Genomic DNA, 13,208 nt, shown 5'->3' with positions numbered 1-13,208 from the left:
TTGCTGGAGCCATGTCAGACTCCAAACCAGTTGCAAGTGGCATCCCTCAAGGCTGAGTCCTGGGACCTCTCTTGTTCGGTATATATTTCTCGGAGGTACAGGCTAACATGGAAGGACTGTGGCTGACCAAGTTCGCAGATGACTGCAAAATGGGCGCCATAATCGACTCTCCAGCTGACACAAGCATCCTACAAAAGGGCCTCATAGAAACAGACAACTGGTGCCAGAGCCATGGCCTCAAGCTAAATGCCAAAAAGTGTATAGTCATCCCCTTTGGCAAAAACAAAGTGCCCACAAATTACCACATAGGTGGTAATCCATTAAGTATGGAAGAAGTAATTAGGGACCTGGGGACCCAAGTTGATAGCAATCTCTCATTTGACAACCACGTGGCCAAAGTGGTTAGAAAAACATTTTATATAGCCCACCTAATCATGAAGGGATTCACATCTAGATCAGGGGAGGTCATTGTGCCTCTTTACTCATCCCTCATCAGGCCCATAATTGAGTACAATGCCCCTTTTTGGATGTACCTTACCAGACACCTGCAGCAACTAGAAAGACCCCAAAAGTACCTCACAAAGAGGATCAAAGGGCTCAAACAGATGCCATATGTTGCCCGGTTAAAGAAACTCCAGCTCTACTCAGTGACACACCGCCTGCTCAGAGGCGATCTGTGCTTGACGTATAAAGCCATGTCCAACCTGGAATTAATGGACATGCTGCACCTCAGAAATTCAAATCCCATCGAGCTACATGCTCGAGAGACTTGAACCTCAGCACTGAAATAAATAGGACATGCTGGAGCGACAGATTCATAACCCAGAGGCTCCCTTCACTCTGGAATAAAATCCCAGTCCAGGTTGGGCAGAGTCCCTCACTGACTCTCTTCAATAGGAATCTTGATGAGTGGATGGGAGATAGTAGGTTTACCCCGGGTATCACTTCTGTGTCACTGTTAGACAGAGGCACAGTATATTAACCTCGAAAAAGGGCATAGCAAAATTAATTTAAAATGGGTAGCGAAAGCCAAACACACTCTGGCTAGGCTTATAAATAACCTAGGGCAGATAGCCTAGTATGAACCTATGAACCTATGGTAGACTACAGATTTTTCATAAGTTTTGGGTTTTTCATCAGGCTGAGGCCACCATCATCTGCAAACAATAAAGATGCAACCTTCACATCCCCCAAATGGCTGCAGCATGATATCTTGTCAATGAAAATCTCAAAGAGAGAAGACAAGACATACCTTTGGCAGAGTTCTATATCCACATTGTATGTGTTTAACTTAATGTTGACAATATGAACATACCTTTCATTCCTAAAATACAAGGACTGCAAGGCATGCATAATGTTTTGACACATTCCACAGGACATTTCATGATATATGGTTGTATGGCCTTATCATACCAGCACAAGATTAAAGAGTCCATCACTATTCCATGATCAGAATGGAATCTGCATTACTCCACCTGTATCAAAGGCTTAACTATTGGATGAAGCCTCTTTTCCAACATTTGGAGATACACTTCTGTAGGAAGTATGAGGACTGTGATCCCTCTATAACTGGAATACACCCTACTGTCCCCCATTTGAAACTGGGGACCAGGAATACAGTTTGACAGACATTGTCCTAGCATTCCATGCAGCATTGAAAAGGAGTGTTAACCTCAACACCCACCAATCTCTAGTACATTCATCATTTCCTAGTGGATCTAATCCAGTCTTACCTTCTTGTCACAGTGGAAATGTTTAATCATTTCAGTGACTTCATCTACTGAAATGGATTCAGTTTCACCATCTGATACTAGTATTGCCACCTCAGAAAAAGGCATAACCACAGGATTTAGTATTTCCTCAGACTGTTACTTACTCAGCTTAATGCCACCAGTCAAAGTCAGTAATTCTCCACCCAGCTGAGAAAACTCCTCGCTCTCAAAGCATATTTCATGTCATTCATGTCTCAAACACAAAATAAACTGGTTATGATCAGAGACCTGATCATAATCCTGTATATGTATGCATGTAGTGGTGGCATGAGCCTCCTTTGTAGACCTGCTTATGTAGGCATTACATTCTCTCAAACAGCGCCCTGGGCAATATAACAGTGGTTGCATCTGAGCAGGAAATATAAAACAGAAAAAGGTTATAAGAGAGAGAGAACAGAAAGGAAAGAAAAAGGAAGTTAATAAAAGTTAGTCACTGTTTGGGAAGAAGCAAGTCAGCATTTGACTTCATCTTATGATTTTGATACCTCTGTTTAAGATGAGATGAATGTATATGATCACAGTTTTTTTTTATTTGTCTTTTCTGTATTCAAAACATCTTGTACAAAAATAAAACACATTCAATCCAAAGACAACTCACCATTTACAACCAACATTACTAGATAACAGTCTCATTGTAAAGTACCATAAAGTTGCTTAGCACAGGGTCACTGAGTCATACATGTTAATAGATGAACCTTCTACTTGTCTGCCCAAATTAACCCCTATATTTTTTAATGTCACATCTTCAGATTCCATCAGCAAAAATTCCTACTGATAGTGCAGAGATAACTGCCCTGTGATTAGAAGAGATACAAAGTGTGAACCCACCTTTGTGTCATTTGGGGCAATGCAACAGTGGCATTACAACAAACCATCATCCATTGCAACATGCTCATATTTTGCTCATGTGTACTCCTTTTTATTCCTGATACATAATTATGCACATTATAACTACAACAGGAGTACCGTGTCAAAATGGGGAACTTCCAGAAGCAGTTGCAGGATAGCCCCAGTGAAGGATATCTCACAGAATCTTCCTTCAACCCCACTCCTCTTCTGTTGCTCCTTTCACCCAATGCAAAGGAGAGGGAGCAGTAGGGAAGACTATTTGATAGTATAAATAAGTGCCTTACTAGCCTGTATAAAAAGAAGTATACTAGTAGCATGGTGTCTGACTGGTTAATTTTCTTTTTTTTACTCAGGGTAAGGGGTTCACTCAATGTCTACTTACTTCCTGAGTAAAGTCTGCATGCTCTCCTCATGTCTGCATGGGTCTACTGTGCCTTCAGCTGAAAGCACTCTTCTGTTTTCTGCTCTAAACTGTCCATATGCATTTCTTTCTCATTGGACCTGGTAGTCTGGGAAGGATGGTCATGTTTAAAAAGTGTCCATTAAGAATCAATTCACTTAGCTTGCCAACAATTAAATAACTCAAAAAGAACTAGCTTACAATTATTTTAATGATGAATACACTTTGATAATAATCACACCATTTACAACATTTGTTTGTTTGATTGAAATTTGTTAGTCAGACAATCCTGCTGAATTGGCCTACTTTCAAAGGAGACTCAGAGAGCGGGCTAAAGTCCTCTATACAACAAGCAGAAATACATTAAGTACCTGCAGAACCTTTTTCAACATCATTAGGACAAACACTTAGTTATACAGAGAATAAATTAAGAATATTTACATTAAAAGGCAGTTATACATGTAACAAATCAAAGGCCAAAGTGTGAGTTCCAGAAATGCGAACACTAAGTATGATCCGTACAAAACAGTGAGGCTTGAAACTTTTGTTTAATGTTATTCCCCATATCTCTACACCACTGCCACTTCTACATGCTAACTACAGAATCACTTCCGTTTGGACTAAGAGAAATACTCTGAGGTCACAGTTTCAGACTCCATACATAAGTAATTATATTCACACTTTCCATATTGATGTTCTCATGATTACAGTGCTTGCCCTTGCACTGTCAGATTCCTAAGTTAAGCAAAACTGGAGTCCAGTTTGGCTTCACATAGACTTACGTGTGCAAGTATATCTTAGATATGTATCACTATGAGTCCCGGTGAGTTTCATCCTTGGGCAGTCCTGGTTTTGATTCCCTTACCTCCCACCAACATACAATATGATACTGAACAACAAATCATTTGATATGAGAGTAGTCCTGACCTACCCTTGTAAAAAGCCATTTGTCTCTAGGAGCTTATATAATTAATAAATTAACTAAACAAACAAATATATAGTTAAGCCGGATGTCAAATAAAATGAGCATTAAGGCTCACAGTTTGGTGTCATTTTCATTTACTGGGTTTAACCTTATTAAAATTGCTTATGGTATTTAAACATTTAACTTGTTAGTTGATCTATATATTGACAAAGTCATGCCTAAGTCTTGTTGCCAGAAACAGTTTTTGCAGGTATTCAGAGAAAATTATAAAATACTTATTTTGTATGCCTGCCCTTTTAATTTAATCAGCTTGGAGACCAGTCTTGGAAACTGATATCATTCTCTGATAAATAGTGATTTCAGAGTGCTATAACATGGGAAGTTTACAGGTAGAAATATGTTTTCTAAGTTATTTTTGCCCCATGTCTGTTCACCATTCTGCCTACACCTGAGGAGATATTACCTATTCTTTCCACTGCTCTGGGGATTTCACCTGGAGCCAGAGTGAGAGCTGTCTGATGGGAACCATTATTCAAGCAGCCATGATGAAGAGCTGTCTAAGGAGGCTGTCATTCTGACAGCTGTGAGGGTGCTTTGTATTCCCCAATGGCATCCCAGCAATGAGAGCATTTAGAATGGCCTAACCCCACCCTCTGTGTGGGGGAACTGTATCACTGCAGTAGCCTACAATGCTGCTTCTACACAATCGCCCAATGCTAGCATTTATCAGTGGCTTGGTATAATATTTTGGCCCAATTTTTCAAAAAGCACTTTAACTATTGACTGTTATTGCACAGTTCCTTCCTGCACAGTGATGTATTTCAGCACATGCACAAGTGTTATTTGGGATAGAATCACAATAAACACAATATATAAGGTTGGGTGGCATGATGCCAGGGTAATCCTATGGGCTAGGTTTGTAAAGTCTCCAGGGCCATTAGCCTAGTACACACCTTTGAAAACGCACCAAGTATGCAATCTTTCTCCTTACTCCAAAAATCTAGGAATCTATTCTTTATGGCACTAAATCCACTTCATCTATCAGTAACTTCCAGAAAGAATTTAAGCATTTTCTCTCAAAACATGCACACTACAAATACTCTCATAATGCCTCTGTTCCCCAGCTCTCCATTGTGCAATCTTCTCTATTTGTCTTAGCTTGAGCCTGCTTCTACTCTCCAAGAACCTCCATTACTGTCATTGTATCACCTTTCAATGGCATTTCCAAACTCATCACCTTTTCACTATCTCTTATAGAATGAGAATTGTTATGTGACATTTTAATTGTTATTTAAGTTTGAATTAATAGATTTTCTACAGGAATCTGAAGTCTTTAAGGTTCAGATTGAAGCACTTATTCCTGGTACCAGTCAATAAAGTTTTACACCATGTTATACTTGGTTTGCTTTTATATGTATTTGTCCTGTGTGTGGTCTTTACTATCTTTGTTTTTATTTCAACTGTAACATTTTGCTATTCTTGTTTAATCTTGTTAGCTGCATAATTTTATTATTTTTTTACAGTCATATACCTGGGCTGAGACTGGAAATGGTCCATTGAGATCAGTGTTCAACCTTAGTCAACAAATGTATAACCAATAAATGAAACAATATCATACTCTCTGAGTTTGGGATCTTAAGGTAAGTGTTCTTGAAGTCTGAAGTATAGGTACTAGTAACTGCCGGTGTTTACTCTGTCTTAAAACTGGTGTCACTTTGCTTGTTGCTTTTTCACTCCTCAATATTTTGAACTCCGATATTTCTGTAGCACTCTGTCATGAAATGGTACTTTGTTTTGATCTGTAAAGCCATGGAACATATTGTTATGGATCTCATAAACAAGAACATAGGCAATCCCCAAGCACTAGACCCCACACAGTTCAGATTAGTCAAGTGCAGATCTTGCCTGTTGAACCTGGTTGACATTTTTGAATCTGTCACCAAGGCTCTGGATGAGGGAAAATCAATACATACAGCTTACCTCGACTTGTAAAAGGTCTTTGACACAATTACCTACTTGGGCATCATTGAAGAGCTAATACAACTTGGCAAAAATCCCAATCTCATCAGGTGAGTGGCCAACAGGCTCACCGACAGGACCCAAAAAGTCAAAATAGGTACCTCCGCCTCCAATAACAGACCTGCCACTAGTGGTGTCCCCCAGGGATCTGTTCTGGGACCCCTACTGTTTGGCATCTACTTTTCAGAGGTCCAGGCAAAGACAAAAGGCCTGTGGTTGACCAGATTTGTGGATGACTGTAAGTTGGGTCCTGTCATTGACTCTTCAAATGATGTTAATATACTGCAAGATGGTCTCACAGCAACAAATGACTGGTGCCAAAGTCATGACCTCAAGTTAAATGCAAAAAAAGTATCATCTTACCAGGCTGCAAAAACATGCCCCAAACTGATTACCACATCAATGGCAATCCCCTAAGCACACAACCTGTGGTGAGAGGCCTGGGTATTCAGGTTGACAACAATCTCACATTCGACCATCATGTAGCGGCAGTAGTCAGAAGAGTCGTTTACTTGGTTCATCTCATAAGTAAAGGGATTGCATCCAGAAAAAAGGAGGTTATTACTTCTCTCTATACTCCTCCCTCATTAGGCCAATAATTGAGTCTTCTTCTTCTTTCAACTTTTCCCGGTTAGGGGTCACCACAGTGGATCACCTGTCTGCTCATGACTGGCCGTGGAGTTTTACTGTGTCAAGTTGCCAGCCCAGCACCCAACCTTCCACAGAAGGCACACACACGCATGCACTCACACCAATTTAGAGTGTCCAATCCACCTACAGCATGTCTTTGGGATGTGGGAGGAAACTGGAGCACCTGGAGGAAACCCATGCGACCACAGAGAGGACATGCAGACTCCGCACAGAAGGCACCCCAGCCGAGGATCAAACTGGAGAACCTCTTGTTGTGAGGTGGCAATGCTAACCGCTGCACCACCGCGGCCGCCCATTAGACCAGTAGTCGAGTATAATGCCCAATTTGGTATGTAAGCCTTCAAACATCTGCACCAACTAGAAAGTCCACAGAAATACCTCACAAAGAGAATCCATGGCCTCTATCACCTGTCCTATGTGGACAGGCTCAAATCACTATCACTCTACTTGGTATCATACAGATTGCTCAGAGGTGATCTGTGTCACATCTACAAGGCAATCTCAAATCTTGCTGTACTAGAGACGCTCCATATCCATAAGTCTAAATCCTCAAGCATTATCTGCTTGAAAGGCCTAAATCTAATATGCAACATCAACAAAACCTGCTGGAGAGACAGATTTGTCTCCCAGGGGGTGCCCTATCTCTGGAATAGATTTCCCATACACATCAAACAGAGTACCTTGCTGACCCTCTTTAAGTGCAACCTTGAGGAGTGCATGGGAAACCGCAAATTTGTCCCAGGGGTTCCACCTGTGTCCCTCATTAATGGGGTAACAGATGTTGACTGGGGTTTAATTTTTGGAGATAAACTCTTGGCTAGGCTTTTAAGGGCAACAGAGCCATTTGCCTAGAAACCTCCTATGATCCAGTATGGTCATAATGTGGGCATACTGAAGATTTTGGTTACTAACATTGAAAAACCTTCAGTTATGAGTCTCAATAATTTTGAGAAGATGCTAAAGCCTTTGGAAAACCTGAATACACTCACATAAAATGTGGAGCATAACGGTTTTGTTAAATCATATCTTTAACGTGATAATGGTGTTTCGTGGAGCTAAGCTGGCATTTGAAACTCCTGTCTGAATGGTGTTTTGTTTAAATTAAAATGCATAAAATTGCATTCAATGTGCATGCAATAATGCAATACAAGGCATGCATTACTGTGTAAATAATGCATGCCCATGGGTATTCTGAGGCTTGACTCAGAAGCCAGAGGGTTTTTACACCCCTAGAAGGGTATTATTTAAACAGTAACATGCACTTTGAAGGGCATTATTGTACTTAGAGAATGGGCTGTCTGCTAAATTGTTTTGTGTTTGTTTGTTTTTTTAATTTAGAAAGCAGTGTACTTTTAAAAAGACATTCCCCCAGATTTAATAAACTTTGTGTAGGAATAGTGCAAGTCATACATGGAGTGTACTGTGGTTGTGTTTGCAGCTCCCCCTCGGCAGCGTGTCTTGCATATTAATGAAGGTGCGCTACTGAGACAGAGCCGTGTAACATGGTTACAGAATCAGTGAAGGGGGTGTGTTACAATGTCTGCAGATGAGTAATACACCCCCTGCACTGTTAAAGTGCTGGATGGCACTTAAATAATAAAATGAAACACGTTTAAATAATTGTTTTTGTGTGTTTGTGTGGCGCTTAGCAATAGACACATGCCAGACATCTAAAAATAATTAGTTAGAAAATGTAATGTTTAAGCATAGCTAAGTGGGTTTGTGTGGCACGGTGTGGTATTTAGCAGTGCTTAAATGTAACTGAGAGCTATGTAGAACTGTATAGCTCTAATCACCATATCCTCAGTAGCTGAATGGTTAGAGTGATGGCTTCATGGGCAGTAGGTGCATGGTTTGAATACAGGCTATTCAGCTTTTTACATGCGATAGGGAAATGTTTTAATTTTTTTTTTTTTTTTTATGTATACATTGACATTTGTCAACTGGGTTAGTCCAGCTGGACCAGAAGCCCATATTCAGTGGAGACCCAAGAATAAAACCCCAGCTACACACAAGTGTTCAATACATCAATGTTACACTCCAAGATAATGTAGTGAAATGCATATGTTTAGAAGAAATAAAGTAAAATAGATACACATAGCAAGAGGTTCTCCCATTCGATTCTCAGCTGGAGTGCCTTCTGTGTGGACTCTGCATGTCCTCCCCACAGTCAAGTGGTGTTCAAAAGACATGCGTGAATGGGCGTGCCTTCCTTGAAGGTTGGGCATCGGGCTGGCACCTTGGCACTATAAAAATCTACTGGCAATCATTAGCGGACCGGAGTTCCTCTGTGGCGAACCCTAACTGGGAAAAGCTGAAAGAAGAAGATACACATAATAATAAAGTATTATTAATGAACAATTACTTTCAATAATTGTTTTTCTTTTATTTTTGTAAAACTCTGGTTTGCCTGTAGCTAAGTTCTGCTAAGCATTGCTAAGTCAAGCCATGCAATGCTTAAACAGGACCTGTGTTAGCAGTACTTAGCCACCCGTAGCTAGCTGTGCTTAGCTGGTTTGTGCACTGCTAAGCAATCCCAGTTTAAGCAGTCCTCAGCTCATCTAAGCATGTTTGTGCACCGCTAAGCATTATTAAACATTGCCAGTTTAAGCACTGCTCAGATAAGCTTAGTGTTTTCTTTGCGGTGCTAAGCTTCACATAGCATTTTTAAAAATGGTCTAATGGAGGCAAAGGGCAGAAAAACAGCCTTATTTAAGCTGAACAGGTGAGAATACAGCCAGAACCTGTAGGAGTTTGATCACTGCAGGAGCTATGGCTGGAGTTGGAGAGGGTGTGCACTTCTGGGCACAGCACTGTGGTATTTTGAAGTCCAGGGTCATGGTTGGGCTCCTTGTGAAAGACCATGGTCGACCAGCTGCTGCAGGGCCAGTACCAGGGCTCTGAATACAAGTCAGAGGCCTGGGACTGGCTGGCACATGATCTCACCACTGCAACTGGCATCCCCCACACTGACGAGCGGGTGCATCATCATTATAATGACTTGAAGCATAGGAAGGGGGGGCTTTTGGCCCAATGGATCCAAGATTCTCAGGACTGCAATGTCCCAGAAGTTTGTAAGTATAGGAACCATTGATTTACCAAATTCTAGTATGAATATCTGATAGACAGGTATGCATAATGGTATGTCTTCCCCCCACAGCTGCAGAGGAGAGGGCTTGCAACCTGGAGACCCATGCAGGGTGCCTGGCCAGGATGCGCTGAGATTGTGGTCAGTGCAGATATATCTTGCAATAGTAATTTAATTACGAAAGAGTACAGTAGTAACTGCCAGTACGTATAGTCTGTTGTGAGTGTACTGCAATGAATGTGTACACAGACCTAGACTGATATAAATGAGTATTGCCAAGTACAGTTCAATATAGATGAAAGCATGAAACACACTACTATTATGGAAAGAAAGTTAATACAGCATTAATAATGTTTGGGAATAACATGGGTATACTGCATTAATAATACATGTTCTGGCAATAAAGTACACCAGCATTGAAAATGTGAAGGGAATAATCTACAGGAAATACAGTACAACTGCAGTCAGAATTGTGAAGAAATAAAGGTAATACTGCCTAGATTGTGTCATAACAGATGTGTTCCAATGCCTGCATTATTTAAAGTGTAGAACAATAAAGATTGTCAGCTGTATACCAATCACTGTGTCATCTTACCCTCAATAAATCTGTGTTCTGCCAATTGTTGTTTGTATTCTGGGTTGTTGTTCAAGAAATCAAATATTACAGGTTTTGTGAAGTAAACATGGGTATAACACCATGAAGTGATTGAAGGTTGGTCAATAAATAACTGTTACACTAAAGTGTAGATGTGGAGCTGTACTATAAGATATAATGCAATATGATATTTGTTCTGCACTAAGATCTGAACCTACAGTAGTACTGTCTAAAGTATTATAGTATGTTTCTCCCAGGATTGTCTTGTGTTAACCTTTGCATTTCTGCTAGATGCATCCCTGAACGTAGGTACGCTGATGCAGGCAAGTATGAAACTGTAATAGCTGTAGACTGCAAATATACTATCTGCAAATGTATATAGGTCAGGTGGGCAACCCAGCACATTGACATCCCACTTCCTCCCCCAATGTCCCCGCACACAGTCAGTATGCCCACACATACCCAGTCCCCAGCAGCCACAAATATTGGACAGTCAGAGGATGGTGGCCTCAAACAGGAGAGTGTGTAGATTATGGCATCTGTGACTGTAGACACTAGTCATAGCCAGAGGGCTGGTGAGGTCCCACAGAGGCAGATTGACTGGGGTACTGGAAGGAGGACTGCTGCCCATCCAGCATCTGTCAGGGGTGTCACAGCATGTGTCAGCTGATGCATGATTTGGTCCATCATGGAGGCACAGGTACATTGTGAACAGCACACCAGAAGGATGCTCAGGGTCATGGATGGCACACTGCCTGGCATGCATGACTCCATCCATGGCATTGGTGATGTCCTACATAATTTCTCTGATATAGTGGAAAGATGGTGGATAGATGGTGGGGTGAGACATTGTCAGTCCTTAACATGCAATGTCTGTGCTTGAAAATGTGGAATAGGGCACTGGACACATGGACATAGGTCAGCAACGACCTCATCTGACAGCTCATGTGGCCGTGCACAGTCACAGTCCCATAGTGGTTGTACCACCAGCACTACTCAAGGGAGGGTGCTGTTCGCACCATAACATAGCAGGCCATGGGCACATGGTCCTGGGTGGTCCCGTGAGGGACACAGACCCAGCAGACACCAGTCACCATCAGCTAGTACCACCTCATCTGGCCCTGGACATGGTGGTGCCAGTGTCACTCCTGGAGGAACCAGTTTCCATGTTCATGGCTGGAGACGATAAACTGTACATTCTGCCATGTACAGTCCACAGCTGTTCAACATACAGTTGTGTAGGGCTGGCACATGGCTTGACTGTGTACATGCACACAGACACACAATATCAACTGTGTGGCACAGCCTAAGCCTCTGGCAACCCCACACCACACCCTGTGCATATGATGATGCCTGTGCCACATCCCTGTCATCCATACCATCGATGCAGGGACATGCTAATATGTGTCTGATGCACAGGGTGAATATAGTAGACTTAATGGCAGTTTGTAGTGCAGTAGTGTTATGCCCTGTAAGGTGCTGTCTGCTGGCAATTGTCATACATGCACATCAAAGTGTATGTACCCTTGTGCCATGATGATATACTGCTGTTAGTATTGCTGAGTGACTGTTGTCTCCCAGACCTTATTCTGTATCTGTTCCAGGTGTGTGTGTGTGTCTATGTTATGGGGACCTGCTGCCAATACAGCAGTCCAGGATGGTATAGTGGCAATGCAGAAATGTAACACCACCAAGGTATGGCTGTATAAGTGCATGGTTACCTAGGTGTGTATGTGTAGAACAGTGTGTGAGGAACAATGGGGGTGGACAGCATATTTCTTGCATGCATATCCCTTGACAAAGTATGCTACTCTTGATACATGTCACCTGGGAGTTCTGTAGGGTCACAGGTTCATAGGATCATTGAAGGTTACTAGAGTAATGGTCCTGCATCCTTTACAAGCCTAGCCATTAATTTATGCCAGACAGAATCATCGATCAGCACCTGTTGCCCCTGTCATTGAGGGCCACAGGTGTGACCCCTGGGACAGATTTGTGGTTCCCCATCCACTCATCACAGATGCACTTGATGAGGGTCTGCATGATATTCTGCTTGACATGTCTGGGAAGTGAATTCCTGCGACAGGGCAGCCTCTGGGAGACAAACCTGTCTCTCCATCAAGTTTTGTTGATGTTGCATATCAGATTCAGGCCTGTCATGCTAGTAATGAGTGAAAAGTTACACTCACATATATGGGCCAAATGTTGAAGTGCTGGGCACAACATTGCCATCTAGGTGTGCCACAGCCCACCTGTGGACAACCTGTCCAATACCAATTGGGGCACTACTGATTTGAGGCTGTCTGCATAGAACAGGAGTTGGAGGCCATGGATTACCTCTGTGGGTATTACCATGGTCTTTCCAGTTGCTGCAGATGTCTGGATAGGTACATACCAAATGGGCCATGGTACTGCATTACTGTTGCACTGACTGAGGACTATAGAGAGGTAATGTCCACCTTTAGTCTGGATGCACTCCCTTTACCTGTGTGGTGTACCACATACAAGCCTTTTCTGACCACTGCAGCTACTTGATGGCTGAATGCAACAGTGTTATCAACCTGACTACCCAGGTCTCTCAAGAGAGGTTGTGTGTTTATGGGGTTGCTATTGATGTGGGAAATAGTGGGGCCATGTCCTTGTCGTATGGTATGATGCTACTGTTTTCTGCATTCAGCTTGAGGCCAGGACCTTGGCACCATTCCATACCTAATGTATGACCCCGTCGCAGTGTGTTAACATCAGTTGGTGGGTCAATGAAGACAGCACACTACTTACAGTCACCACAGCCTTAGGCAGTACCTACAAATGTGGATGGTGGCAGTTAGCATTCATGCCTAGATACATGTGGGTCATTGGGGGCAGCAGCTACTCACAAGGCCTCCACATGCCTACATATTGAACACTCA

General features: G+C 42.2%; 1 long non-coding RNA gene across 2 annotated transcripts in view; it reads right to left on the bottom strand.

The window, feature by feature from the left end:
- The window catches only part of LOC122787294, a 620,810-nt gene that overhangs the window by 362,045 nt on the left and 245,557 nt on the right, over window positions 1-13,208 (bottom strand). The gene's annotated exons all lie outside the window — the stretch shown is intronic.

The sequence above is a fragment of the Protopterus annectens genome, chromosome 13.part0 (assembly GCF_019279795.1).
Source record: "Protopterus annectens isolate FY-2018-M chromosome 13.part0, PAN1.0, whole genome shotgun sequence".
Lineage (NCBI taxonomy): Eukaryota > Metazoa > Chordata > Ceratodontiformes > Protopteridae > Protopterus > Protopterus annectens.
The sequence above is the reverse complement of the archived record's forward strand: the minus strand, read 5'-3'. Positions and strand labels throughout refer to the sequence as shown.